The 27,303-nt window shown below is 36.2% G+C and overlaps 3 pseudogenes; 1 reads left to right on the forward strand and 2 right to left on the reverse strand.

Moving 5' to 3' along the window:
• Positions 1-2,734, reverse strand: LOC114174424 (uncharacterized; annotated as a pseudogene).
• Positions 2,735-6,565: 3,831 nt separating this feature from the next.
• Positions 6,566-8,212, forward strand: LOC146888301 (serine/threonine-protein phosphatase 7 long form homolog; annotated as a pseudogene).
• A 3,990-nt stretch (positions 8,213-12,202) lies between these two features.
• LOC114174425 (uncharacterized) lies at positions 12,203-14,048 on the reverse strand (annotated as a pseudogene).
• Between the last annotated feature and the right edge of the window lie 13,255 nt (positions 14,049-27,303).

Raw genomic sequence — 27,303 nt, forward strand, 5'->3', positions numbered from 1 at the left:
TCATCTAAGTGCAGGGTTATTAGGACAATGATTTCTTGTGTGTCCTTCAGTTCTACAAAAGGAACACTTTTTTGATTGTCTTCCTTCCTTAATGTCCATCTCAGTCCTAATTCTACTTGATTTAGGACGACCCTTCTCGCTCCTTTTTGTGGTAGGATGAGGCCAAACCTGTGGCCCTTGGTATGGTGGCCAATATTCTTCATGTCTTAACTCGCCAAATAAATTGTCATATACTTTCATGATGACATCCAGCCTATAATGGGGACTTATGTACATGCTAAAGTCGTGATGTGCATGCTTGCAAGCTGCAATAACATGTGAACATGGCAGATGTATTTTTTGAAACTTTCCACAATCGCACCACCTTTCATCTAATCTAACCACAAATTTTTCTGTAGGACATACTTCTCTGGGATTGACCATCTCTTCCACTCTGAATCTTGTGGTATTTCTATCAAATTCAACGACATGGTGCGTGTTTGACTTGGAGTCTGCATCTTGTAGGAAGTTGGTCGCGTATTCAGAGTACACATGACCAGCACTGGCCATTGCAGTTATTTGCCTACCTCTTTTTGTGAAGTATGTGTTGCACCTGGTGTACGTGGCCAATACTATGGATGAATGGGCAAATTCCTTGTCTTCTTCAGGACATAATTTATTGCTTCAGCTAGATTCGTTGTTACGTGACCCCACCTTCTTCCTTGATCATATGCAAGACACCACTGCTCCCTTGGAATTTAGTCTACCCAAGCTGCTGCTTCTGGGTTGTCTTCTCTAATGATGTTGTAGTAGTAGTTACATCGTGGCTCCGTCAATGCGTACGCTACAAATATAATTATAAGAAGAATTTATTTTCTAATAATGGGTGTGAAAAATTAACAGCCAAAAAAATTAAAAAGACAAATTTACATATAATAACTTACCTATGTTGACGAGGTCCTTTTTCAGAGTTGTATTCTTGAATCTTTTTGTAAAATTTTATGCAATGTGTCGAATACAAAGCACCTGCACACAGTTCTCTTCAGTCCAGCCACTACTAGGCCTGTTGAATGCTGCACTGATTGAATTGTGGCAGTCTGACATTAAGCACAAATTTTGTTGAGGCGTAACGTGTGTCCTTAGGTTTTTAAGGAAAAAAAAACCAAGCTTCAACGGTTTGACCCTCTACTATAGCAAATGCAATGGGAAAAATGTTATTTCTCCCATCTTGTGCAACAACTACTAGAAGGGTGCCCCTATACCTTCCGTAAAGGAAGCTTCCATCCACTTGCACTATTGGTTTGCAAAATGGGAAGCCATCAATGCATGGCTTGAATGTCCAGAACACTCTTCGAAAGTGTTGTTGGTTTTCTACGACCTCCTCCCCGTTTGTAATTGGACTGGTTTTCAACTTGTATACAAACCCAGGCAAATACGTTTGCATGGCTTGTAGTAGGCACAACAATCGGTTGTAAGATTGTTCCCAGTTTCCGTACACATCTTCAATTGCTTGCTGTTTTGCTAACCATGCCTTTCTGTAGGTTGTGTTATATCCCATAGAGGTTTGGATGGAAGAAATTATTGTGGCAATTGGTGTGGATGGGTCTGACAACACCATTTGCCTTACATGTTGAGATATTATTCTTGAGCCCAGGTGTCTGTGGTCTTGCGTTATGAGTTGTGTTGCACATGTGTGCACACCTTCAACCTTTCTAATTTCCCACACTTGGTCCCTTGTACGTAATATTGCCTGACATTTCGAAGGACACACGTGTTGCGCACATTGCACCCTCAATCTTGTTGTGTTTGAGTGTGTGGTTTTGTAGGTGCAATGATTTGTTATGTGGTACCTATTTAAAGCATCTAGAAGTTGTTGCTTTGTTTGAAACCTCATTCCTTGGGTCAGTGTACCAACATCGTGCTCAAAGTTGTCATGCAACATTGTGTGGTGGTCATAAGCATTTAGGAATTCCTGGTGTGGGGTCTGGTTGTATTCTTCATATAATTGGAAGTGTTGTGGTGGGTTATAGGGGACATGTGTCTGAGGGTGAGGGTGAGGGTGTTGTTGTTGTATGGGGTGGACATCTAGGGTTTGGTCATGGTCATCATGTTGATCAAAAAGTATATTGTCCTCATCTTCGCTAAGCGCGTCTAAGGATGTTGTAGGTAGACCTAGGTTTTCAACTTCTATGATAGCTGGAGGAGAGGACCTTTGGGTGTTGTGATGTGCGGGAGTTTGAAAAATATTTGAGGTAGACGGACCGGTTAGTAGTTCGGTATATGACTGTAAATCATTTCCCCAATCCCCTAGGTAGGTAGTGTTAAGGTCAAATAGTTCTTGTTGCGGTTCGGTGTTTGGATGTGGATGATGTGCATCAAAATGTGTTAAAGAAATATTTTCAGAAGGTCTCGTACTTGAGTTGTAGGTGGTGCATAGTTCAATAGATGTAACAGTTGGGGTGGCCTGTATCATGTCGAAAGCGCCATCTAAGTCATCGTCATCTTGGATCTGAGTGGTTGTGTATGTCACATGTTGGCCACAAACTTTAGTCGGAAATTTGAAGTGAATAAGTGGAACTCCATCTCTTGGATCTCTATTTGCCTTCCCCATTATTATGCGAATAAGTTTAGACAAGCCGAAACCTCTATGGATGCAGATCATGATTATCTTTGCAGATGCAAAGTAGACACCAGTTTGAGCGTCACTGGCGATTTCTCCATCGTCGTATACACAGACAAACATTGACCCTTCCATCTGAGGTTGTGGTTGAATCTGACTTTTGATGATTTTTCAGAGCGAAGAGAAATTGCAAGATTAAGATTGTGAGTTTAGAAAGTGAGGGTAGTCTTTTATACCAAAATTAAAGTTATCATGCCACTCTCTATTATGTGAACATGTGACTTGCACGATAGTTAATGTTATCATGTAAGTTGCACGAGCTTTTATGTACTCATGTGATTGACACGACTTCTTATGTACCCATGTGAGGGACACGAATTATTATGAACCCATGTGACTGGCATGACCTCTAATGTTAGCATGTGACTTGACTACATTTTATAAGAGATTAACATTTCATTACCACCATTTTGTAAGTTCAAATTCATTGAAATTAAAAGCTGCATAAACATTTGATGAAGAAGAACATCATAATTAAAAATAAATACTTCAAATAAGAAAATATAAACCTCAATCTAAATTGAGGGACATGTTGAAGTTATTAGAAAAATCAAAATAAACTTCGTCAGGGATTGCGTTGTTTTGCCTTGCTGTAATAAATGCCATTATCTCAACTGGAAGATGACATGCTTTTGTCATTCCCATGTAAAAAATGGACTCAACATCGTCATCTCCACACATCGTACAAGATCGGTTGTGTGTAATGTCACCCGATATGAAGATCGGTAACCTGTAACGTAAGTCTACTTCATAGTCGTCCAATGTTGCACAATTGAATTCCTTGAGGATTGCCTGCTTAAGTTGGGACAACGTCATGGTATTTGTTATGGTCACCCATGCCGTGTTGGAGCTAATGAATTTATCGGAATAGTTATCTTCAACATAGATGCTGCCATTGAAGTACACCAACACAGTGAATGCTGTAGATGTCATTGGGGGGTAGGAGTTTGCACTAACTTGATTAGATTGATGAATGAATTGATGAAGGGCATTATTTATAGCCTGAATGGCTCAGTGTGGGTTACAACAATGACAATTTTTGTTTGTTTATGTTATTGGTTTAGATTTAAAGTAGACTAATCCAACGCACAAGATTTAGATCCACTTTGTAGAAAAAGCTTGGATTTTTTATCATAGTGGTTTGTGATGTAGTGATTTTCCCTATGTGTTGCAGCTTTAATTATTTGGCATGTGATATGTCAGGTTAAAATTAAAAGCACTAGACCTGATGAGTGGTAGGCTTTAGTCAATGTCATCATGTGATACCAACATCACATGCATAGTTAATATACACATTGCACGATGAATGTCAATCAGGCTTTATCCCACTTTACTTTGTCACGTGAACCCACTTTAATGCAGGGGTCAAGATTTTTTTTTGACTATCAAGTAACCAATCCGCTTATAAATTATTAGGTCGTTCAGTTCATAACCATAGCTGCTTATTACCAAAACAAGGATGGTGATCCATCACGAGAATAACATTCACAATAGTTTTCTTGTTGCTGTTAATTATGAAGGTCGCATTAATTGTGCTTTTTATGTGTCTACTACTATGAATTTACAAATGTTGAAAGAAGAAATTGCAAGCTATCGTTGCTGCAGTCAAGGAAGAAGAGTCAAAGATGTATGGTTTCATAAGCCCGTGTTAGGAGAAGGGGAGCAGTATGAAACAATTAAGCTCCTCACGGATGATGATGTTTGCGACTTGGTTGCCTTCTTCCTTCCACTCCCACATGATCTCCCAATGAAGCTTTCAGTGACCTTACATCCTCCTGAAAGTGACAACATGGATGCAATAAACTCAGCTACATGCAATAATATCGATGACTAAAGCTTAGTTCTTTATGTGTTTAGGGAAGTTTGAATAGTGTGTTTAGTAATATTTATGATTAGTACTTAATTTCCATTAACGACTTTAGTGTGTTCAATGTAACGAAGTATTTATGTTTACTTGAACTTTTTTTTAAGTACTAAGTACCTATTTTTCGATGACATTATGTATGGATTAATATTTGTTGTCGTATCTGAAACTTATGTCATTGGTTTAATAGTGTCTTCTTTGTATGGTGTACATGAAAAAAAGTCTCATAAGTTAATTATGACTTATGTGATGGTAGAAATGGGGAGTTATGTTGGATATTTTGGTCATCAATTGTAGTACTTTAAAAAAAGAAAAATGTGTGTGGATATTCAATGTTTAGGTTAGGAATATTGTATCAAGGAAAATGTGTGTCAGTGACTACATTGTGTGATCATAAAACGATATTTTAATTTTTTTACCACCTGCAAGTGCAATTCATAATTTGGAACACTACTCCCCACATATTAATTCTTGACTCCCCACTTACGGATGACTTGAGGATTTAGACAATTGTTAAGTAAGACAAGCACCTACGACAGATAACAAAAATTATATGATGGAAATTTTGTTTAAGAGACTAAATTGTGTGATCACAATACCATATTTAAATTTTTTTAAATATGCACGTCCAGTCCAGAATTTACAATGGTACTTCCCACATATTAATTCTTTACTCCCCACTTACGGATAAGTTGAAGATATTACAATTTTGAAGCACCAGAAACACGTTTGATGGTGGATATTCAGTTTTTAGGTTATGGAAATTGTATGAAAGAAAATGTGTGTCAATCCCTACATTGTGTGATGACAATACGATATTTTAAATTTTTAAAAAAATGCAGTCTAGAATCTACAACACTATTCCCTACATATTAATGCTTGACTCCCCATGTATGGATGAGTTGAGGATTTTGACAATTTTTAAGTAAGACAAGAACCCCTGTTAGTGAATGGAAATTGTAGGATAGAAAATTTATGTAACTAACTGAATTGTGTGATTGTAATACCATTTTTATTTATTTTTAAAAATCTCCAACCTCAGAACATAATTTTGAACTTCACTCCCTACATATTAATGGTTGACTCCCCACTTACGGATGACTTGCAAATTTTGATAATTTTAAATAGCCATGAAGACCCACGATGGTCAATATTCAGTGTTTTGGTCATGGAATTTGGAAGACAAAATTTGAGTAATTGATTGTATTGCATGATCACAATTCGATTATTCAATTTTTTAAAAAGCTGCAACCTTGGAACATAATTTTCAACTTCACTCCCCACATATTAATGGTTGACTCACCACTTACGGATTACTCTCCACATAATTTTCAACCTTTATGTTCAATGTCATCCAAATAAAACTTTTGCATGTTCAAATTTTGGGTCCTCTATTCCAAAAAATTAAACAGACAAAAGTATTTATCCCATCATTAAGACCACAAATAAAATTGTCAAAGACATTCACTTTACTTCATTCTCCACCCTTTTTCACAACTGAGGAACTATTGTTTGGTTAATTTATCTTCACATGTATAAAATTTATTGGTATTCACGATTTTTTTTATCTTTGAGCCCGAATTCTGAAAAGGTGTGTGCACCGTGTAGTCACCTTCATACAAGCTTTAGTCACCATCATGTTGTGCAAATAACATGTAAGATTAAGTCTGAAAAGGTCTTTGCACATGACAGATTGTCAGATTCACATTAATGACCATTGACATGACAATGCACCAACCTCAATCTAAGGGATGTCATTCCTTTGAGTTATCCAACAGCTATGTTTTCCCCCATGAAGTCTTGCATTGTCTATAAATGTTTAATGTTATTGTTTTCAATTCTTGCTATCGACAGAAACCTATAAAGAGTGAAAAATAATGTTGCTATATATGGAGACAACAAGAGCATAGGGCTGCATACATTTCTTCTCGGGTATGTGAACTTCATTTCTTATTAACACACATAAGTTTTTATGTAATCACATATTTTACTTCTTTGTTTAGGACACGGAAGGGAGCATTGTGTCGTCTTACTGTCACTCCATGCCTGAACCTCATCCAAGTATTGTGCCTATAATACAAGAAGCATGGTTTTGACGGTGTGGCTAAATTGCGACATCTAAAGGTTGACCACGGTTTAGTGGCTACCTTGGTAGAAAGGTGGAGGCCTGAAACACACACATTTCATTTTCCAACTGGAAAATGCACCATAACCGTGCAAGATGTCTCACTTCAATTGGGGCTTCCTGTTGATGGACCCCCTATCATTGGTCCAACTATGTTGGATTGGGACGAGATGTGTGAAACCTTATTAGGTATAATACCGATTAAGGGAGAATCGATTTTCGGTTCTATGATCAAACTAAAATGGTTAATGGATAATTTGTTTCCTATAGATGAAAATTCCAATATTGAGGTCATTCATGCACATGCTAGAGCTTATATATTAGGACTTATTGGAGGGGTTTTAATGCCCGATAAGACTGGGAATAAAGTACATTTAATGTACTTGAACTATTTGACTAATCTTCGAAGAATGAGGAGATATAGTTGGGGTTCGGCGTGTTTGGCTGTGTTGTATAGGGAGATGTGCAGAGCAACGGATGGACGTGCGAGGACTATGGGTGGATGTGCTTCGTTGTTACAATCATGAGCATGGTTTCGGATGCCCTTTATTGCACCCATTTCAAGAGTTCCACCAACTTTCCCACTAGTTTTCCAATGGAGCGGTGGTCGAGTACTGAACTACAAAAATGTCCCTCACAATGATTTAGTCGGATACCGGGCAATGATAGATCACATGTAACAAAATCAGGTAACATTTACCATTTCTATATTGACAAATGGTTGTAAATGAATGACTAACATTTTCAATTTTTTTTGTAGTTTATTTGGGTTCCTTATGAGGGTTTGGGCTCTATTATTGATGTTGAAGCATATCGGGACCAAGCAATATGGACGTCATGCACTACTTTAATTTGTTTTGCCATTGTGGAGTGGCACCAGTCAGACAAGGTGAAGTTACAATTTCGGCTATCACAAGAGATCTTTGGAGAACCCAACAATCTTGATCATCTACATAAATTAGACATGAGGGGAAGACAAGATGAGAACTGGGTTACTAGACATGCGCAATGGATAGAGGTTTGGAATAACCGGCATGACCTAACATTGAATGGATTACCGATGTTTGGGCCACTTCAACACACAATTGAGTACATGTCATGGTACATTTAAAACTCATTTTTGTATTTGTTAGTTCCACAAATGTTAAATGATCCTAGAATGCATCGTGCATCGACATCAGCAAATGTACCTCCACCACAACAAACTAGGCATGACTTCAACACTCCACATCCACCATCAGGTATGGAGGGAAGAAGGAATTCAATTTCTTCAAACACAGAACTAGGCATACGAAGTATGTTTGCAAATTATGATGAAACACCACCTTCTGCACAACCATGGTTGCGTACATATCCTCAAAGTCCAAATTTCTTAGAAGGATTGGATCAGCCTCAAGAAGACTCAGTTTACTACATCCACAATCCATATGCAGAAGCATCATCATCTATTGCGCATGATGATCATCAACCTCAGGAGGAACATGAACCACAACCTTCACACGTAGAAGAACCTAGACCTGAAGTGCGTAGGAGGAACCCCACTAGAAACAGGCGTCGACCATGATGTGGAACTGGACACCATTACGGTGATTAAAAGGACAAAGATGAAGTTTAATATTTTATTACATATGAAATAGGTTGTGTTTATGTGTTTGTAAGAGTTTACCATGTTTAACACAATTTCGAAGATCAGCAATGGAAAAATTTAATAATTGCAAATGCTTTATTGCTAAATAGCGAACAACACTTTCTTTAGATAAACTCAACAAGTTCAATGATCTTCAAGACCAATGTTACAACATACAAAAAAAAAACTAAATAGGTACAAAGTTGTCACACTTCTCAACTTTCATGAAGTTAACATAAAAATATATTGTCACCGTAGGGACCATCATTGAGTGCCACTAAATGGCATGTTGAAGATCTTCGTCATTCCTTACAAAAAGGAACTCATCAATGCCTTCCGCAACAAATTCAGGAGGGACATGGTACCACAAATGGCTTAGTGGGGGCTCAGATGGCCCCATCAAATGACTTCTTATGATGATGCGCATATGGTTAAGAGTAACCTTATTTGGAAGTCTACATAGGGAGAACCTTCCATCTTCAAAATCAATAGCAGCATTAAAGGAATTATATGCATTCAACTCCTCAAATAAAACCATTTTTACTTATTATACTATAGCACTCCACAACTTTCAAACTAAGGAACCACAACCTTAAATAGAACTGACTATCTTCACCTGGATAGCGTGCCAAGAAACATATTTACTCTCACCATTGTAAAAGCTGGCGCATCTTTGAAATAAAGGGCCTCAGTTGCACCTTCTAATTATGACAAGACATATCAACTTTATTGGGAGGTGCCAAAGTTAATTTATTATATTACTCTTCTAAAAGGTAATAGATACTTCAATTGGGATAACGTGCAAATTCAAAAATTTACTTTGACCACTGTAAAAGCTGATGCATATTTCAAATAATTGGCCTCAATTGCACCTTCTAATTATGACAAGACTTATCAACTTTATTGGGAGGTGCCAAAGCTGATTTATTATATTACTCTTCTAAAAGGTAATAGATACTTCAATTGGGATAACGTGCCAATTTAGAAATTTACTTTGACCATTGTAGAAACTGACGCATATTTCAAATAATTAGCCTCACTTTCACCTTCTAATTATGACAAGACTTATCAACTGTATTGGGAGGTGCCAAAGCTGATTTATTATATTACTCTTCTAAAAGGTAATAGATACTTCAATTGGGATAACGTGTCAACTCAGAAATTTACTCTAACCACTGTAAAAGCTGGCGCATCTATGAAATAAAGAGCCTCAATTGCACCTTCTAATTATGACAAGACCTATCAACTTTATTGGGAGGTGCCAAAGATGATTTATTATATCACTCCTGTAAAAGGTGAAAGATACTCCAATTGGGATAACATGCCCATTAAAAAATTTACTTTAACCACTGCTAAAGCTTACGCATATTTCAAATAATTGGCCTCACTTACACCTTCTAATTATGACAAGACTTGTCAACTTTATTGGGAGGTGCCAAGGCTGATATTTAATTCAGAAATTTACTCTTACCTTGTAATTTGGACAAGACTTGTCAATGCTATTGGGATAGTGTGCGAATAAAGATACATAATTTTACCACTTCATAAAGGGTTATGTGAATGGTGGACCTTTTTGAAATTGTGCTAATACTGATATTGTTTGTAAGTGGGGAGTACAGAGGTAGTAAGTGGGGAGTTGTGATGACTATTTTGGTCTTCACTCCTCACACTAACCTTAACATAGTACAAATTCATTTCCATGACCATGACATTAAATGTTGTGTAATGTGGCCACAGGGTTTTTTAGAATTTTCGAGTCACACTATCCTCGAAATTGAGGACTGAAGAACAATGAAGTGGGAAGTTATGTTGGATATTTTGGTCATTAGTACCTGTTTTTGTTTCATATTTTCAGTTACTGCAACCGATAATAAAAAAATTTACAATAACTCCCCATTTAATTTGACACGGCTCCCCACATACCATTTACGTTACTTATGGGATAATTTGTAATGTTCACCATCCAAATACGCTACTATTCAATTTGGTCGTCATGGAAATAATTTACTTTTGTTGTTCATAACTCAATATCAAAATGTCCATGGTAACTCCCCACTTAATCCATCATTAGTCCCTACCTACCTCATTCATTAGTTATGAGACATTTTTCCATTATCCCCATCTAATTAACATTTAGTAGTCTTAGAAATATTATTGTGTTATCATATGATTGCAATGAACATTTTTCTCTTGACTCTCAAGTTTTATATTTTCCATTTTTATACTTTCCATTGAATTACTACAACTGATGTTCAAAATAATAAGAATAACTCACGACTTAATGCAACAAGACTCCTCACATACCTCATACATACTTTAAGGGACATCTTTTCATTACACCATCCAAAAAAGCTACTTTTCAATTTCGTGGTAATGAAAATAGTTTTTTTCTATGATACAATGACAACGAACATTTTGTCTTAACACTCAAATTTAATATTTTACATTAAAATAACTGTTAGTGATGTTCATAATATTAAGAAAAACTCCCCACTTATTCCAGCATTACTCCACACATACAGAACCCACAATAAAATGAAAGTCTACGAAGGAAAGATTCCAAACATAGCACCAAATTACTCCTATTAAAAAAAATTAATACTACACAAATTATTAAAAAAAATTAAATTAAATTGACGTTTATATTTTCAAATTACACATAAAAAACTTACTACACAATACAAAATTTATTTTTAAATCAACAAATTCAAAAAGAAAAAAATATTATTTTTTTCTTTCAAATAATACCTAAAATAACTAAAAACACAATACTACATCTATTTTAAAAAAATATATTTAACCTTTAATGTAACATTTTTTACAAAAAGAAAACAAAAAATAACTCATATATATTTTATTAAAAAAGTTTAAAAATATTAATTCTAATTTATTTATAAAAAAAAAACAAGTTCAGAATTCGGATCCCTGGGACCGAATTCTGACTTAGAATAAAAAGAAAAAAAAAGCATCATAAGTTGGAATTCGGGTGCTAGAGGACCGAATTCTCAACTGAAAAAAAAAATTGTGCCATCTATGTAAATTTAAACTATAGTATGCTATTTAAGTAAAAAAAACTGGTCAACCGTGCTTTTTGGGAAAAAAAACTGAATTTCTACTTGTGATGTTTTTTTTCTTTTCATTCCAAGTCAGAATTCGGTCTCCAGGGATCCGAATTCTGAACTTGGTTTTTTATTTACTTTTTGTTTTTTTAAATAAACTAAAATTAATGTTTTTTAAATTTTTAATAAAATAGATATAAAAGTTATTTTTTGTTTTCTTTTTGTCAACAATGTTACATTAGAGGTTAAATATATATATATATATATATATATATATATATATATATATATATATATATTAAAATAGATCTTGTATTGTGTTTTTAGTTATTTTAGGTATTATTTGAAAGAAAAAAAAATAATATTATTTTATTTTTGAATTTGTTGATTTAAATATAGATTTTATATTGTGTAGTAAGTTATTTTATGTGCAATTTGAAAATATAAAAATCAATTTAATTTTTTTTATAATTTGTGTAATATTAATTATTTTTAATAGATGTTTATAAATATTGAAATTACATTTATCTTTTAATTTTTAATAATTTTAAAAAAATGTATATTATAAACTTTGAAAATTTGTAAAAAATATTTTAAAAATGATGGAAATAACTAAAATAATTTAAAAGCATTTCATTATTGTATTTTAAATAATTTTGTTATTTGTTTTTGGTTTATGTAAAATAAGTAACAATAAATGATAATAAGAAAAGATGTACCATTGAATTGAATCAAGTGCAAATTTATTGAACACAATTAAAAGTACAACATAAACTAAGTGGTTTGATGTGGATCATCTAAGTCCAGGGTTATTAGGACAATGATTTCTTGTGTGTCATTTAGTTCTACAATAGGAACACTTTTTTGATTATCTTCCTTCCTTAATGTCCATCTCAGTCCTAATTGTACTTGATTTAGGTCAACCCCTCTCGCTCCTTTTTGTAGCAGGATGAGGCCAAACCTGTGGCCCTTGGTATGGTGGCCAATATTCTTCATGTCTTAACTCGCCAAATATATTGTTATATACTTTCATGATGACATCCAGCCTATAATGCGGACTTATGTACATGCTGAAGTCGTGATGTGCATGGTTGCAAGTTGAAATAACATGTGAACATGGTAGATGTATTTTTTGAAACTTTCCACAATCGTACCACCTTTCATCTAATCTGACTACAAATTTTCCTACTGGACATACTTCTCTGGGATTGACCATCTCTTCCACTCTGAATCTTGTAGTATTTCTATCAAATTCAACGACGTAGTGCGTATTTGACTTGGAGTCCGCATCTTGTAGGAATTTGGTCGCATATTTAGAGTACACATGACCAGCACTGACCATTGCAGTTATTTGTCTACCTCTTTTTGTGAAGTATGTGTTGCACCTGGTGTACGTGACCAATACTATGGATGAAATTGGCAAATTCCTTGTCTTCTTCAGGACAAAATTTATTGTTTCAGCCAGATTCGTTGTTACGTGACCCCACCTTCTTCCTTGATCATATGCAAGACACCACTGCTCCCTTGGAATTTGGTCTACCCAAGCTGCTGCTTCTGGGTTGTCTTCTCTAATGATGTTGTAGTAGTAGTTACAACGTGGCTCCGTCAATGCGTACGCTACACATATAATTATAAGAAGATTTTATTTTCTAATAATGGGTGTGAAAAATTAACAGCCAAAAAAATTAAAAAGAGAAATTTACATGTAATAACTAACCCATGTTGACAAGGTCCTTTTTCAGAGTTGTATTCTTGAATCTTTTTGTAAAATTTTGTGCAATGTGTGGAATACAAAACACCTGGACACAGTTCCCTTCAGTCCAGCCACTACTGGGTCTGTTGAATGCTGCACTGATTGAATTGTGGCGGTCTGACATTAAGCATAAATTTTGTTGAGGCGTAACGTGTGTCCTTAGGTTTTTAAGGAAAAAAAACCAAGCTTCAGCAGTTTCACCCTCTACTATAGCAAATGCAATGGGGAAAATGTTATTTCTCCCATCTTGTGCAACAGCTACTAGAAGGGTGCCCCTATACCTTCCGTAAAGGAAGGTTCCGTCCACTTGCACTATTGGTTTGCAAAATGGGAAGCCATCAATGCATGGTTTGAATGTCCAGAACACTCTTCGAAAGTGTTGTTGGTTTTCTAGGACCTCCTCCCCATTTGTAATTGGACTGGTTTTCAACTTGTATACAAACCCAGACAAATAAATTTGCATGGCTTGTAGTAGGCACGACAATCGGTTGTAAGACTGTTCTTAGTTTCCGTACACATCTTCAATTGCTTGCTGTTTCGCCAACCATGCCTTTCTGTATGTTATGTTATATCCCATAGAGGTCTCGATGGAAGAAATTGTTGTTGCAATTGGTGTGGATGGGTCTCACTCCACCATTTGTCTTACATGTTGAAATATTATTCTTGAGCTCAGGTGTCTATGGTCTTGTGTTATGAGTTGTGTTGCACATGTGTGCACACCTTCAACCTTTCTAATTTCCCACACTTGGTTCCTTGTATGTAATATTGCCTGACATTTCCAAGAACACAGGTGTTGCACACATTGCACCCTCAACCTTGTTGTGTTTGAGTGTGTGGTTTTGTAGGTGCAATGGTTTGTTATGTGGTACCTATTTAAAGCATCTAGAAGTTGTTCCTTTGTTTGAAACCTCATTCCTTGGGTCAGTGTACCAACATCGTGCTCAAAGTTGTCATGCAACATTGTTTGGTGGCCACGGGGTTTTTTAGAATTTTCGAGTCACATTATCTTCGAAATTGAGGGGTGAAGAACAATTAAGTGGGAAGTTATGTTGGATATTTTGGTCATTAATACCAGTTTTTGTTTCATATTTTCAGTAACTGCAACCGATAATAAAAAAAATTTACAATAACTCCCCATTTAATCCAACACGGCTCCCCACATACCATTTACGTTACTTATGGGATAATTTGTAATGTTCACCATCCAAATAAGCTACTATTCAATTTTGTCGTCATGGAAATAATTTACTTTTGTTGTTCATAACTCAAGATCAAAATGTCCATCGTAACTCCCCACTTAATCCATCATTAGTCCCTACCTACCTCATTCATTAGTTATGAGACCTTTTTCCATTATCTCCATTCAATTAACATTTAGTAGTCTTAGAAATATTATTGTGCTATCATATGATTACAATGAACATTTTTCTCTTGACTCTCAAGTTTTATATTTTCCATTTTTATACTTTCCATTGAATTACTGCAACTGATGTTCAAAATAATAAGAATAACTCACAACTTAATCCAACAAGACTCCTCACATACCTCATAGATACTTTAAGGGACATCTTTTCATTACACCATCCAAAAAAGCTGCTTTTCAATTTCGTGGTAATGAAAATAGTTTTTTTCTATGATACAATGACAACGAACATTTTGTCTTAACACTCAAGTTTCATATTTTACATTAACAAAACTGTTAGCGATGTTCATAATATTAAGAAAAACTCCCCACTTATTCTAGCATTACTCCCCACATACAGAACCCACAATGAAATGAAAGTCCACGAAGGAAAGATTCCAAACCAACACCCAATTACTCCTGTTAAAAAAAATTAATACTACACAAATTATTAAAATAAATTAAATTAAATTGACGTTTATATTTTCAAATTACACATAAAAAAACTTACTACACAATACAAAATTTATTTTTAAATCAACAAATTCAAAAAGAAAAAAGTATTATTTTTTTTCTTTCAAATAATACCTAAAATAACTAAAAGCACAATACTGCATCTATTTAAAAAAAATATTCAACCTTTAATGTAAAATTTTTTACAAAAAGAAAACAAAAAATAACTCTTATATATATTTTATCAAAAAAATTAAAAAATATTAATTCTAATTTATTTAAAAAAAAAAACAAGTTCAGAATTTGGATCCCTAGGGACCGAATTCTAACTTGGAATTGAAAAAAAAATAAAACATTAACGATTGGAATTCGGCTCTCGAAGGACCGAATTCCCAACTAAAAAAAAAAACAATGCTATCCATGTAAATTTAAGGCAGAGTGTGCTATGCTGGTAAATAAAAGAGCCAACAGTGCTCTTTTGGAAAAAAATCGATATTGTTTCTTGTTTTATGGAAAGTAAAAGGTTAAAGAGGTTCCCATTTTTTATTCAATTGAGTCTTTATTTTAGAAAATTTGTTGTAATCAGGTCTTTTCCGTTTGTAGTGCATTAACGGTGTTAACTATGTGTCACGTGTCATCACGTGATATTTTTTATTTTTTTTTTAAATTTTTTAAATTTTTTAAATTTTTTTTAAATTTTTCTAAGAAAATTAAAATTGCCACGTGTCAATCTGACATTGTGCCATGTGGCATAGATAATGTGATGTGGCAGTGGCAATGCCACGTGTCACTATTAGATGTAAAAAATCTCAATGTAGTCTCTGTATTTGTTATTTTGTCTTAATTTGGTCCTAATTTTTTTAAAACTGAATCAATTTCATCCCTATATCAAATTTAATTTTTATATAAATTTTACAATGGTATTTTTATTATAATTGATATTTTTAACAAAATTAAATTTATTTAAATACATTATGCACTGATATTTATTTAAATTTTGTTTTAAATATTTATATATCTATAATTTATCGATAAATGTTTCCGTCGCAAAAACAAACAAGTTCTAAGTCTCAAGACTTTCCCTATGCTACCTTGAGAATGCTAAAAATATAGGTAACATAGGTGATTGTATAACTTTAATGAAATTATTTAAATTTATTTAAATAGTGTATGTTTATGACTTATGGTTAAATATGTTTTTGCTTATTTAACTTTTAGTAAAAGTTAAAATTAATCATTCTTGAAAATATTGGTCCAATTTAGTCCTTTAACTTAAAAAAATGTGAATTTAGTTTTTTAAACTAAATTTTGTTAAGTTTATTTGACGTTTCATGATAGTATTTGAGTTTATTTATATTTTTTGACATATTTTCGTTTCAATGTTAACTGGGAAACATATTAAAAAGATGAGAGATTAAATTGGTTTAAAATTTCCAAAAGAAACTAATTTTAATTTTCATTACTAAAAGATAAGAGAATAAAAATATATTTAATCCAAAATTAATTTATAACTAAAGATTATTTTAATCTTTTTGGTGTTGCTATATGCACAAATAATATGGATCGGAGCAAATTACTTAATGGTGTGTTTGGATGAGACAATTCAAGAGAGTGATTCATTTATTTGGAGAATTTGAAATTCTTTGTAATGAAATGCTTTGTTTGGATAGAGAAATTAAAAAGAATTTAAAATGCATGCATTCTTTTGAAGTATTTCAATTAGCTAAATTAGAAGAAATTCAAATACCTTAGCCTTGTGTTTGGGTGGAGCATTTCAACAATGCTTAGAAATTGAAATACTTTGCATTTGAATTGCTTGCAATTAAATTTCATTCATTTTTTAAATAATTTATTTGGATAAGAAAATTAAAATACCTTACATTTCAATTTCTTGTTTGGAAAAAAATGGAATTTATTGTGAGATAAAATTTAATTTTAACAATATTTATTTTAGGCTTAATTATGTTTTGAGTTTATGATAAATTTGGAAACCCGACGATCAAGAAGGGTCGAACGACACGGATAAGTCCGACAACTCGGACGGGACCGACAACCTAGACGGGTCGACGACCTAGACAGGTCCGACGACTCGGATGGACCTTCCAAACGGTCGGGCCCATCTAGGTCGTCGGGCTCGTTCGGATAGTTTGACTCGTTTGGGTCGTCGGGCTCAAAGGTTTGGAAGGGTCGTTCGGGTCATCACGCAGTCTGTGTCGTAGGGCCCGTTCGGGTTGTCAGGCTCATTTGGGTCGTCGGGCCCATCTGGATCGTCGAGCACGTTCTGGTCGTCGGACATGTCTGGATTGTCGGGCCCGTTAGATCATTGGTCTTGTCCAGATAGTCTGCCATGTCTGAGTCGTCGGGCCCGTTTTGGTCGTAAGGCCCGTCCGGGTTGACGAACGAGCCCGTCTAGATCATCGTGCCCGTCTGGGTCGTTGGATAGGGATGGCAAAATGGGCAAGGCCCGCCAGCCCGCCCAAAAAAGGGTGGATTGGGTTGGAAATTCCAACCTGTCAACCCGCTGTAACCCGGCCCGCCTAGCCCGCCAGTTTACCGGGCCAACCTGCGGGACAGTGCGCCAACCCTTTTTTTTTTAATTTTTTATGTTTAAAATTAAAAATAATCGAAAAATAATACTTTTTTTATATTATATAAAATAAATTAAAAAAAAAGTAAAAAAAGAAAGAGAGATAGGCCAGGCCGCCCGAAGTCGGGACGGGTTACAGTTTTCGGCCTATTTATTGATGGCGGGCCAGCCCAGCCCGATCCATTTTTTTCGGGCCACAAGCGGGCTGGGCTGGCCTGTTTTGCGACCCCTATCGTCGGACCCGTCTGGATCTTTAGACCCGTCTGGATCATCGAGCCCATTCAAGTCGTCGGATCCGTCTGAATCGTCGACCCCGTTTGTGTCATCGGGCCTACCAAAGAGTCTAGAATGTGAAGTTGAGTGAGAAGAATTTCAAATTCCACCTATTTTGAGGGTATTTGAATTTCTACTAATTTAGCTAATTGAAATCCCTCAAAAAAATGCTTGCATTTGAAATGCTTTTTAATTTCTGTATCCAAACAAAGCATTTCATTACAAAGCAATCTAAATTCTTCAAAAAAATGAATTACTTCATTAAAATACTCTATCCAAACACACTCTAAAAAAAGGTGGAATTTGAAATTCTTCTCACTCAACCTCACACTCTGGACTTAATCCCAAACGGACCCGGAAAACCCATCAATCATGACCGGTTGGCTGGCCATACAATCTAGACAGATCAGACCGACCTGACGACATAAACGGGTTGAGCAGGCCCAACAACCCAGACGGGTCGTGCAAGCCCGATGACCCAAACGAACCGAGTCACCTAATTACGCATACGGGTTAGGCGGGCTTGAAAACTCAAACATGTCGGTCAAGCCCGACAACCCACACCGTCCGAGTGAGCCCAATGACCAAGATGTGTCGAGCTGGCCCAACGACCCAAACCGACCAGGTTGGCCAGAAGAAATAAACGGGTCGGTGGGCTCGATGACCCAAATGGGACTAACAACCTAGAAGAGTCAAGTGGGCTCAAAGACAAAGACGGGCCGAACTAACCTGACAACCCACACGAGTTAGCGGTTCGATGACCTAGAGGTGTCAGGCGGGCTTGATGATCCAAACGTGTCGAACAGGCCCAACAACCTGACCGACCTGTTGACCCGACAAGCCTGATTGACTTGATGACCTAGTTAGCCCAACTAACTCGACGACCTAGACGAGCCTGACGACCTTGCCAAGTTGGGTCGGCCCATCGACACAAACTTGCTAGGTGTGCCCGATGATAGAAACGGGCCCAACAACCCAAATGGGTTGGACGGGCCAGACAACCTAGACGGGTCGAACCGGCCCAACGACCCAAACAGGTCAAACGGCCCAACGACCTAGACATGCCCGACCGACCCAACGACGTAGCTGGTTTGGGCCAATCGAATGACACAAATTGGTCGGGTAGGCCCAATGACACAAGCGTGCCTAACAACCTAGTTGGGTTGAGTGGGCTTGACAACCTAGTGGGGTCAGCTGAGCCAATGACCTAGAAGGGTCGAGTTGGGTCGGGTCGTGCTGGGCCATGTTGACGATCTTAACGAGCACAACCGGCAGGTATGTGCCGTTAAGCTTGTATGATCATCGTGAGGAAGTGTTTTTTATTGGTCAGAATAGGAGGAAGTGTTTTGTGTTGGTGGTTAATGTTGTAAAGCACTTCAAGGGCATTATAAAAGTAATCAGTTATGATAATTATGTGCATAATATGTGAATGAAATATTGCAATTTGGAAATGGTTTGGTGATAATGGATTCCATGAATTATTTTCTGATTTAGTCTCCTGTTTTACTAATTTGGTACTATCACAAAGTAATTTGGAATGAAAAATTATGACTGAAAGAATGGTATACAATGTATGGCGAATAAGAAATAGAAGTGCACGTTTCATTCAAACAGTGCATCACCAACGTCATTGATCAATAATGCCAAACAAGTGGTCCAAAGCAATAGCAAAAGTGTTTCCTTGAATTGAATACAATAATGCAAAAAGTGGTCCAAAGTAGGCAAGTGGTCCATAACTTTAACTAAAATATTGAAGTACGACTGCTCCAAAACAAAATAGTGGTCCATTATCATTATGCCCAATGATATAAAAGTCTTAATCTATTACAGATCTCTTTAATAAAGCAACAAAAAGTAGGAATCTTCATTCATTTTCACGTGGGATGTGCACAAGTTGTAGTACTACTAGCTTGAGACCCCAATGTTTGTACTGCCATGCTTCTTTTTTGTGTTGTTGGTGCTCTTTCTCCTTGGTTCACGTTTTCTGCAAGTATGGGTGTGAATCTTGTTCTACTGCAGGCTTGGTTTGATGGTCCAGCAGCGTTGGTAGCTCAAGTGGCAGTTCGAGTTCGTTGTGTGTTTCCCTGTCAATTCAGTATGTTTTCAATTTTTAAATTTTTATTTTGTAAAAGAAAAATCATTAAAAAGTAAAGAACATGATGTCTTACCTTTCTGGATCTCATCCCCCTTCTGCAGCTTCTGATATTATGTCCTATTTGCTTGCACCTACTACACTTCATGATGAGATTTTTCTTTGAAAGTTTCGAATGACTAACATGTTCATCAGCTTTCCTTCTTCTAAGTTTTTTGGGCCTACCAGGGGGTGTTTTGTATATGGGTAGGAGTAGTTCAGGTTGATTGCTTTTGGGCCAAAGTTGTTATCCATTTATTGGGGTAATTTCTAGGCTATAACAAGCGTGATAAGCTTCTCTTTTGTAGCATGGATGAACCTATGCCTCAGGATTTTCTATCTTGTAGTTGATTATAGCCACAACATGTCTACAAGGAATACCCACCAAATCCCAAAAAGAACAAGTGCAACTACGCTTACTTAGATCAACTACAAACTTTCCTATAGTGAACCTTTGTGTGACTTCAAACTTAGAACCCCCTGCCCATACTGGAAGCCAATTCCCACTTTTTTCCACTTCCTTATCAAGCCTTTTTTGAGGTTTAGGCATTACATTACCCGGATATTCAATCAACTTTTCCCTAAGTGTAGCAAATCTACTCATTGTGTATGATCTAATCCATTTCATCATACTAATGATTGGTTTATCTCTAACCAATAAAATAGTACTATTGAATGACTCAGACAAATTATTCATTGAAACATCACATTTAGGGTAAATGTTGAATGCATGTTTACACCATGAACTTCTAGGAATGGCAACTAACCAATTATATGCTTCAGGGTTAATATTTCTTAACTCACCCATTTTTTCCCAAGCAGCGTAAAAATGTGCCTCAAGCAGAAACGGTGCTCCACCCTATTCAAAATTTCATCAAATATAGTCACAAATCCCTGTAAAAAAACAATAGTTCTAAATAAGAGCACAAAAATCAATTAATTGTGATTGTATAAAGGAAAAGTTAATGAATTTACATTACCTTTTCTTGATCTGAGATGAATACCCAACGATGATTTGCAACATCTCTAATATCCTCTAGCAATAGTGTTAGGAATCACCTTTAGGTCTCTTTCCATTCAGTCTCAACCGCAATAAATGCCAATGGAGAGTGTTAGATCCGCGAAAATTAATTAAATTAAATAATTAATTAATTGATAAATGCAGGTAGAAATCGCCTTTATGGCATTAATTATTGGTTTATGTGACGTGAAAAAGTACTAGTTCAAATGGTTGAGAGTACTTTGATTGTGTGAGAGGATTTGGGTTCGAGTCCTATGTATGCCAATATTGTGTTGTTGTTTTATTATTGATTTTTAATAATATGTATGGGTATGGAATTGGCATTGTGAGCTTATCATGATTGGAATGTATGATTAACGTGAATTGGTTGAATTGGTTATGCATTTGAGTGGTGACTAAGTGGTCATGGGTTCAAACTTGGTTGGGAATGAAATTGGAACTTTGTTTTTTTTCAAAAAAAAAAGTGTAGTTTTGGAGGGAATAGGAGAGAGCAAAAGAAAACCTAGAGGGGCACAACCAAGAGGGGCTGGAAACCACCATATAATGACCCTTTAATAGGAATTAACACACCATAAGGCCCAATTTCGTTTCAGCTTTTTAATCCAACATTAGGACACCTATAAAAGGAAAATTTTATGTGGAAAGAAGGGTTTCTGCAATTGTTTTGTGGTAGCTTGAGGGGAGAGCGAAATTGGAGAGTGAGAGGTTGAATTAGGTGTGCAAAGGGTTGAAGCAAGGTATTGGTGAACAAGGAACTTCCTCTTTGTCTTAATCTCATTCCAAAAATTATAAGTTAGGGGAGTTGATCTTAATTCTCGTGTTTTTATTTAGGTGTATGAATTGGATAAGTTGTTGTCATGGAATTGTGTGGTATGTACTGTAATTGTGAATTGGTTGGCTTGACATTTGAGGTGCAAAGCCTTTATGCTTATATTGGGTATAATGAGGGTTTTGGTATGGAATGGTTAGAGATGATTCAGTTTCGAGTTGGGATATTTTAAATGGATGATATAGGACCTGTTCTGATGATTGTGGACATTATTTGTGCTTGGTAATGTGTTAATTGTGTTTTAGTATTGTTAGTTATGTGAATTGGGCAAAGGTGGGTGATTTGAGTGCGTGAACAGACTCGAAAACCTGCAAGTCTCGCCTAAACGGGTCCACCTCGCCTAAGCGAGAGTTGCAGAGTCTCACATTGGGTCCTGGTTCGTGGTTCTCGCCTAGGCGACCAGGAAAAGGGTTGAGCGACATGGTCTCTCGCTCAGGCGAGAGGCACTCGCCTGAGCGAGGTCACGAGGAAACCTGAGAGCTTTGAGCGCGATATATCGCCCAGGCGAGAGGTTTTGAGTTTTGAGCGACCAACACTCTCGCCTAGGCGAGAGTGGCTCGCCTAAGCGAGTTCTCGAAGCGTATTCATGTGTGTTTTGTCGAATACTCATCTAGGCGAGGTTTGTGTGTTGTTTTGGGCGAAGGTGTGACTCGCTCAGGCGAGATCTCGCCTAAGCGAGATGATGTGTTGATGCTACTTTTTTAAGCTTGCACAGGCGAGGTGAGCTAGCCCAAGCGAGATGGAGGGCTTAGCTTGGGCGAGTGTCCCTGGCTTAAGCGAGTTTATGTTATTTTTTCCATGTTGTATGTGTTTGTAGGTGTGATTTGGCTGCTTTATCCTAAGTATAGGAAGTATATGCATGTGGTGTGGTGTTTGGGCTTGAAGGACTAAGTTCAATAGGGGTCTGGGATGTGCTTGGTGGTTGGACACATGATGGGCATGGAACTGGTTGAGTTCCCGTCGGCTACTAATGGGCGAGGAGTCCTTAGTATGGTGATTACATGTGTCGGGCGCACGATGGGTAAGGAACTGTGATGTTCCCGTCGACTATTATTGGGCGAGGAGTCCATAGTATGGTGATTGCGTGCGTGTCAGGGTCCAAGTTGAGAAGACTTAGATGTTTTACTACAGATGAGGAGTCTGTAGGGCAGGACTATGAGCGGGATAGGCTCATAGGGTTGGACCACGAATGAGTTAGTTTCGTGGGAGCACAGTGAAGTCCTAAGACCTAGTTCATGGATATGACTCATGAAAGACTATGAGGTCATGGTTAGGTTATTTGAAAAACATGAAATATTATTTATGTTATTTTAGGGATGGGTGGCATATTTATTTCATGTATTGGTTTATATATTGTGCATAGCTCACCCTTTCTGTGTGTGTGTGACGATGATCAGATAACTTGTTATCCGGGAGCAGATGATTTGACAGGTAGGCCAGGAGATGCTTAGACTCGGAGCGAGGGATAGCATGGGATTTTTGTATATATGTTTATTATTTTAGTTTTGAGATAATTATGTAACCTTTCGGGAGCCATTGAATTTTATTTCAGTTTTATAATTATGGACTCCTGGTTTATGACACGTAGATTAAAAGTTTTGAATTTCCCGCATTTTTGGGAAATGGTTTTATAATAAATGTGGTATTTATTTTATTTCAGAATTATTTATTAAATATTAGTAATATTCCTTAGGGATGTGATGAGTCATTATTTTCTTCTATTCCACTAGCCTTTGTGCACCCATTAGACAGTTGATTAGTGCTTAATTGTTCATCATTAGAGTGTTTTTATCTGTTGGGCTTTATTGGGCCACTGTTCCGAATTTGGACTAATTTCACATTATTTGGCCTAATTTTTGTTTTTAATTATTTTTAGGTATTTGGGTGAAGCAATTTTGGAGCTTGGACATTAATATTTAGTTGAAGAAACTTTCCACATCATTGCCACATCATTTCCATGTCATTTCCACGTCAGCAAAGTCAATGGGTCAACATTTGAGGCCCAGAGTGGCATTTTTGTAATTCTGCGGCTCATAATGGCAGTTTTGTAATTCTGAGTGGCATGGGTGATATGACCACGAATTAGGTCTGCATGAGAAGGAAGTAGCCGCTCCATCATCTTCAACCTCTCTTCAAAACCTCCATTTTCGTTCTCCAAGCTTCCATGGATGTCCCCATTGCGGTTTTTCACGTTTTTGGCTCATTTTTACCGTTTTTATGCATCTTTGACAGCACCCATTGAGGGTTTTACGTTTTGAATTCGTTTTCTTGCTTGGGCAGTTCGTTTTGTGGGTTTTATTGACTTGGAACAATACCCATTCATGGGGTTTTCGCATTTATATATGATAACACCGTTTTGCATTCCATTTAAGCTTTGAAATCTCAATTTTTGCTCTTAAATTGCGTTTTCAGATTTGATAAGTTAGGGTTCTTGGTTCTGATTTTTGTGATTTCAGTTTTGAAGTGTTTAATTACTCATTTCCATGTCTAGCTAAATTCGTGTATTGACTCCTTGATGAAAAATGCAATGAAGCTTTGAGGTTGTGCTTGTTTTGTGAAATCTGCCATGTTTTTGTTCTGAATTCGTGGAATGCATGTGGTGAATCTGTCAATGCTTAATTTACAGAGTAATTGCATGTGTTTTGTTTAAGATACGTTCATGCTTAATGTATGTAGCTTGGCTGTCACGAATTTAAGGATGTGTGCATTGCTTAATTGCATAATGAAGCTAGATTGTAATTTTCGCTTAGTGAATTATTATCTAATGGATTGAGAGTTACAGATAGTATTGGTCATTGGGGTCCTTGCCCACTGCAACCAACAGTTGACCACCATAAGCTATTTTCAAGTGGCAACTGTCAACACCTATAAAGGGCCTACACCCTGCCAAGAAACCAGCCTTACAGCCCGCTAAGCACATGTAAAAACAGCCAAATCTTAGGGGCAGACTGGGTTGAGGTTGATTTATCTTGATCTTGAAAGTTCTAGCCTTAACTCTGAGCAATTCAGCAACACAGTCATGTAATCGACCGTGTTGACGTTGTCCATCCCCCACCAAATAGTCCATTGCAATTTGTTTTACCTTTCTATCCCTCCATGGAGTTATGCCTACATTGTATGTCTTTTTGATTTCATCAATGATTTGACTCACTGTCATGACACCTACATTCATAAATCTATCTAGTAGCACCTGTGCAATCCAGTCCTTATTAGCATTTTTATTCCCAAAAACCCTGCCACACTTATGACGCCCAACCAATGTCTTAACCTAAAATGTTTGCCTACCTCCAACCTTACTCACCATAATTAAAAAAACCACATTTTTTTACACACAACCCTCACTCTCTTCTGATCATTCTTTACAAATTGTACTTCTTTTCCATTCAAAACACTATGTTCCATCAATGGCTGTTTAAAATCCTTCAAAGAACAAAATTCCATTCTCAATTTGAACTTGAAGTCTTTAGTCATATCTTCAGCTCTGTACTTGGAAAATTTAGGCCCATCATGAACCACACCCTCATCACTATCAACATCAGACTCCAACTCATCAGTATCGTACTCCTCACTTATGTAATGTACTCCAATTTCAGCATTAGTGACAAATGAACCTTCTCTAACATCTTTTTTAGTCCTCACTATGCTTGGATTTTGTTTCATTGCTTTCCACCTATCCAAAAAGACCCAATATTTCTCACGGGTGGTTGAATGTCTATACCAAATCCATTGTTATCATTTGCCACCCTTTCTTCTTCACTATCATCCAGTTTGTCTACAACATCACCTTCCCTGTTTTCAGACTCAACCTCTTCACATATGACATCCTCCTCACCCCCAAGTTCTGTCTCAACCCCTCGTTCTACCACCCCCCAATTCTGCCTCACCAACCACATCAGCCTCACCCCCCATTTCTGCCTCACTCACCACTCTAGCCTCACCTATCACTTTTGCCTCACAACCACATCAGCCTCACCCCCTACAGGTGCCTTAGGAACTACATCAGTCTCACCCCCTACATGTGCCTCAGGAACCACATCATCTTCACCCCCCACTTCTGGCTGACCCAATTCTTCATCCATTCCAGCACCAACAATAAAATGCACCACTTCATACTGATAAGGAATATGTTGAACAAATATATCAACCTCTTCGTTCCTATCCTCTGCATACTTAGCCAAAGCTAATGCCTCTTTATCATCACTCAACAATCTTATATTGTTTAACAACTTCTGTTTTGAGCCCTTCCACCAAAGTTTAACATCTCCAGCGTATTTAAAATCCTTCACGATGCCTAATGCTTCAAAGAATGATAAAAAATCTGGATCGATCCCTTTAACAACGTGGATTTCACCCCCAACGTATTTCAATCCCCTATTCCTTTCAAACCTACTCATATGATGAAATGTCACTGCAATCGGACTTTAAAAACAACCAAACGACAATAAAGCAAACATTCAATGAAACAAAATTTGTAAACAATATAACTAACCTCACTTCACAAATGTTGATTTCGTCGTTCAAAGCAAACCACAAAACCCACTTCTTCTTTGCTCTTTGAATGAAGTTTCTACCTTTGGATTACAGACTGACTGAAATCACTACTTTTGTCGTCATTCAGCAGCGCAAGTTTAATCGGTAGGGTTTTTAGCTAAAACCCCTTTCTAATTTGAATAGAACCCTGCATCTAATGGTTACTTTCCCATTCTTTAATTACCACGTGACCTAAAACCATTACTAATGTATAAGTAAAACGTGCAAAATAGTGTCATCAAAAGAAACCTTTAAATAGGATCCTGACGTGACCATATGTTAGCCAGGTGTCAATTAATACTAACAAAGTTTAAAATTGGAGACTAATTTCATGCAATTCAAAATATTAGAGACTGAAATGGATCAACCTTTAAATGGGAGACTAAAACCAAAAATCACTAATAGTTGAAGGACAAAAAACATAATTAACCCTAAAATAAAAGTTATTTATTATTGTTATAATTAATAGATAATGATCATGAATGATTACGATTTTTCATATTTTATATTAGTTAAATAATTTTACAGATTATTCAACCAACACTCAACTTAATTTAATTTAAATCTTAACTTGTATCGTAATTAAATAATTAAATTATTTTACACTTATAAATTTATCTGAATCTAACATTAAGTGTGACGTCAATTTGGATTTTTATATTCTTTTTAGAAAACTTTTTAAAATTTCGTGTATATTAGAACACGTTTTTTATGACATGATATTTGTAAGATTAGTAACAAGCTTTCCGGAATAAAATTTAAAAATATATAAAATCAGTTTTGGAATTAGTTTTTTTCCGTAACTAGTTTTTTTTTTCTTTCTCTTCCGATGCAATGGAAAATGGAAGTGCGAGTTATTACTATAAGAGTCCAGTTATTAATAATATATGGGTGCACGAAAAGAAAACTAAACTTCTTTATTATTTCATTTTAATGTATCAAGTTTTTTTTTTATTCATTTTATCTCTATTCACCAATTTCATAGCCACA

The sequence above is a fragment of the Vigna unguiculata genome, chromosome 2 (genome assembly GCF_037176805.1).
Source record: "Vigna unguiculata cultivar grain cowpea cultivar isolate G323 ecotype 2 chromosome 2, ASM3717680v1, whole genome shotgun sequence".
Taxonomy (NCBI): domain Eukaryota; kingdom Viridiplantae; phylum Streptophyta; class Magnoliopsida; order Fabales; family Fabaceae; genus Vigna; species Vigna unguiculata.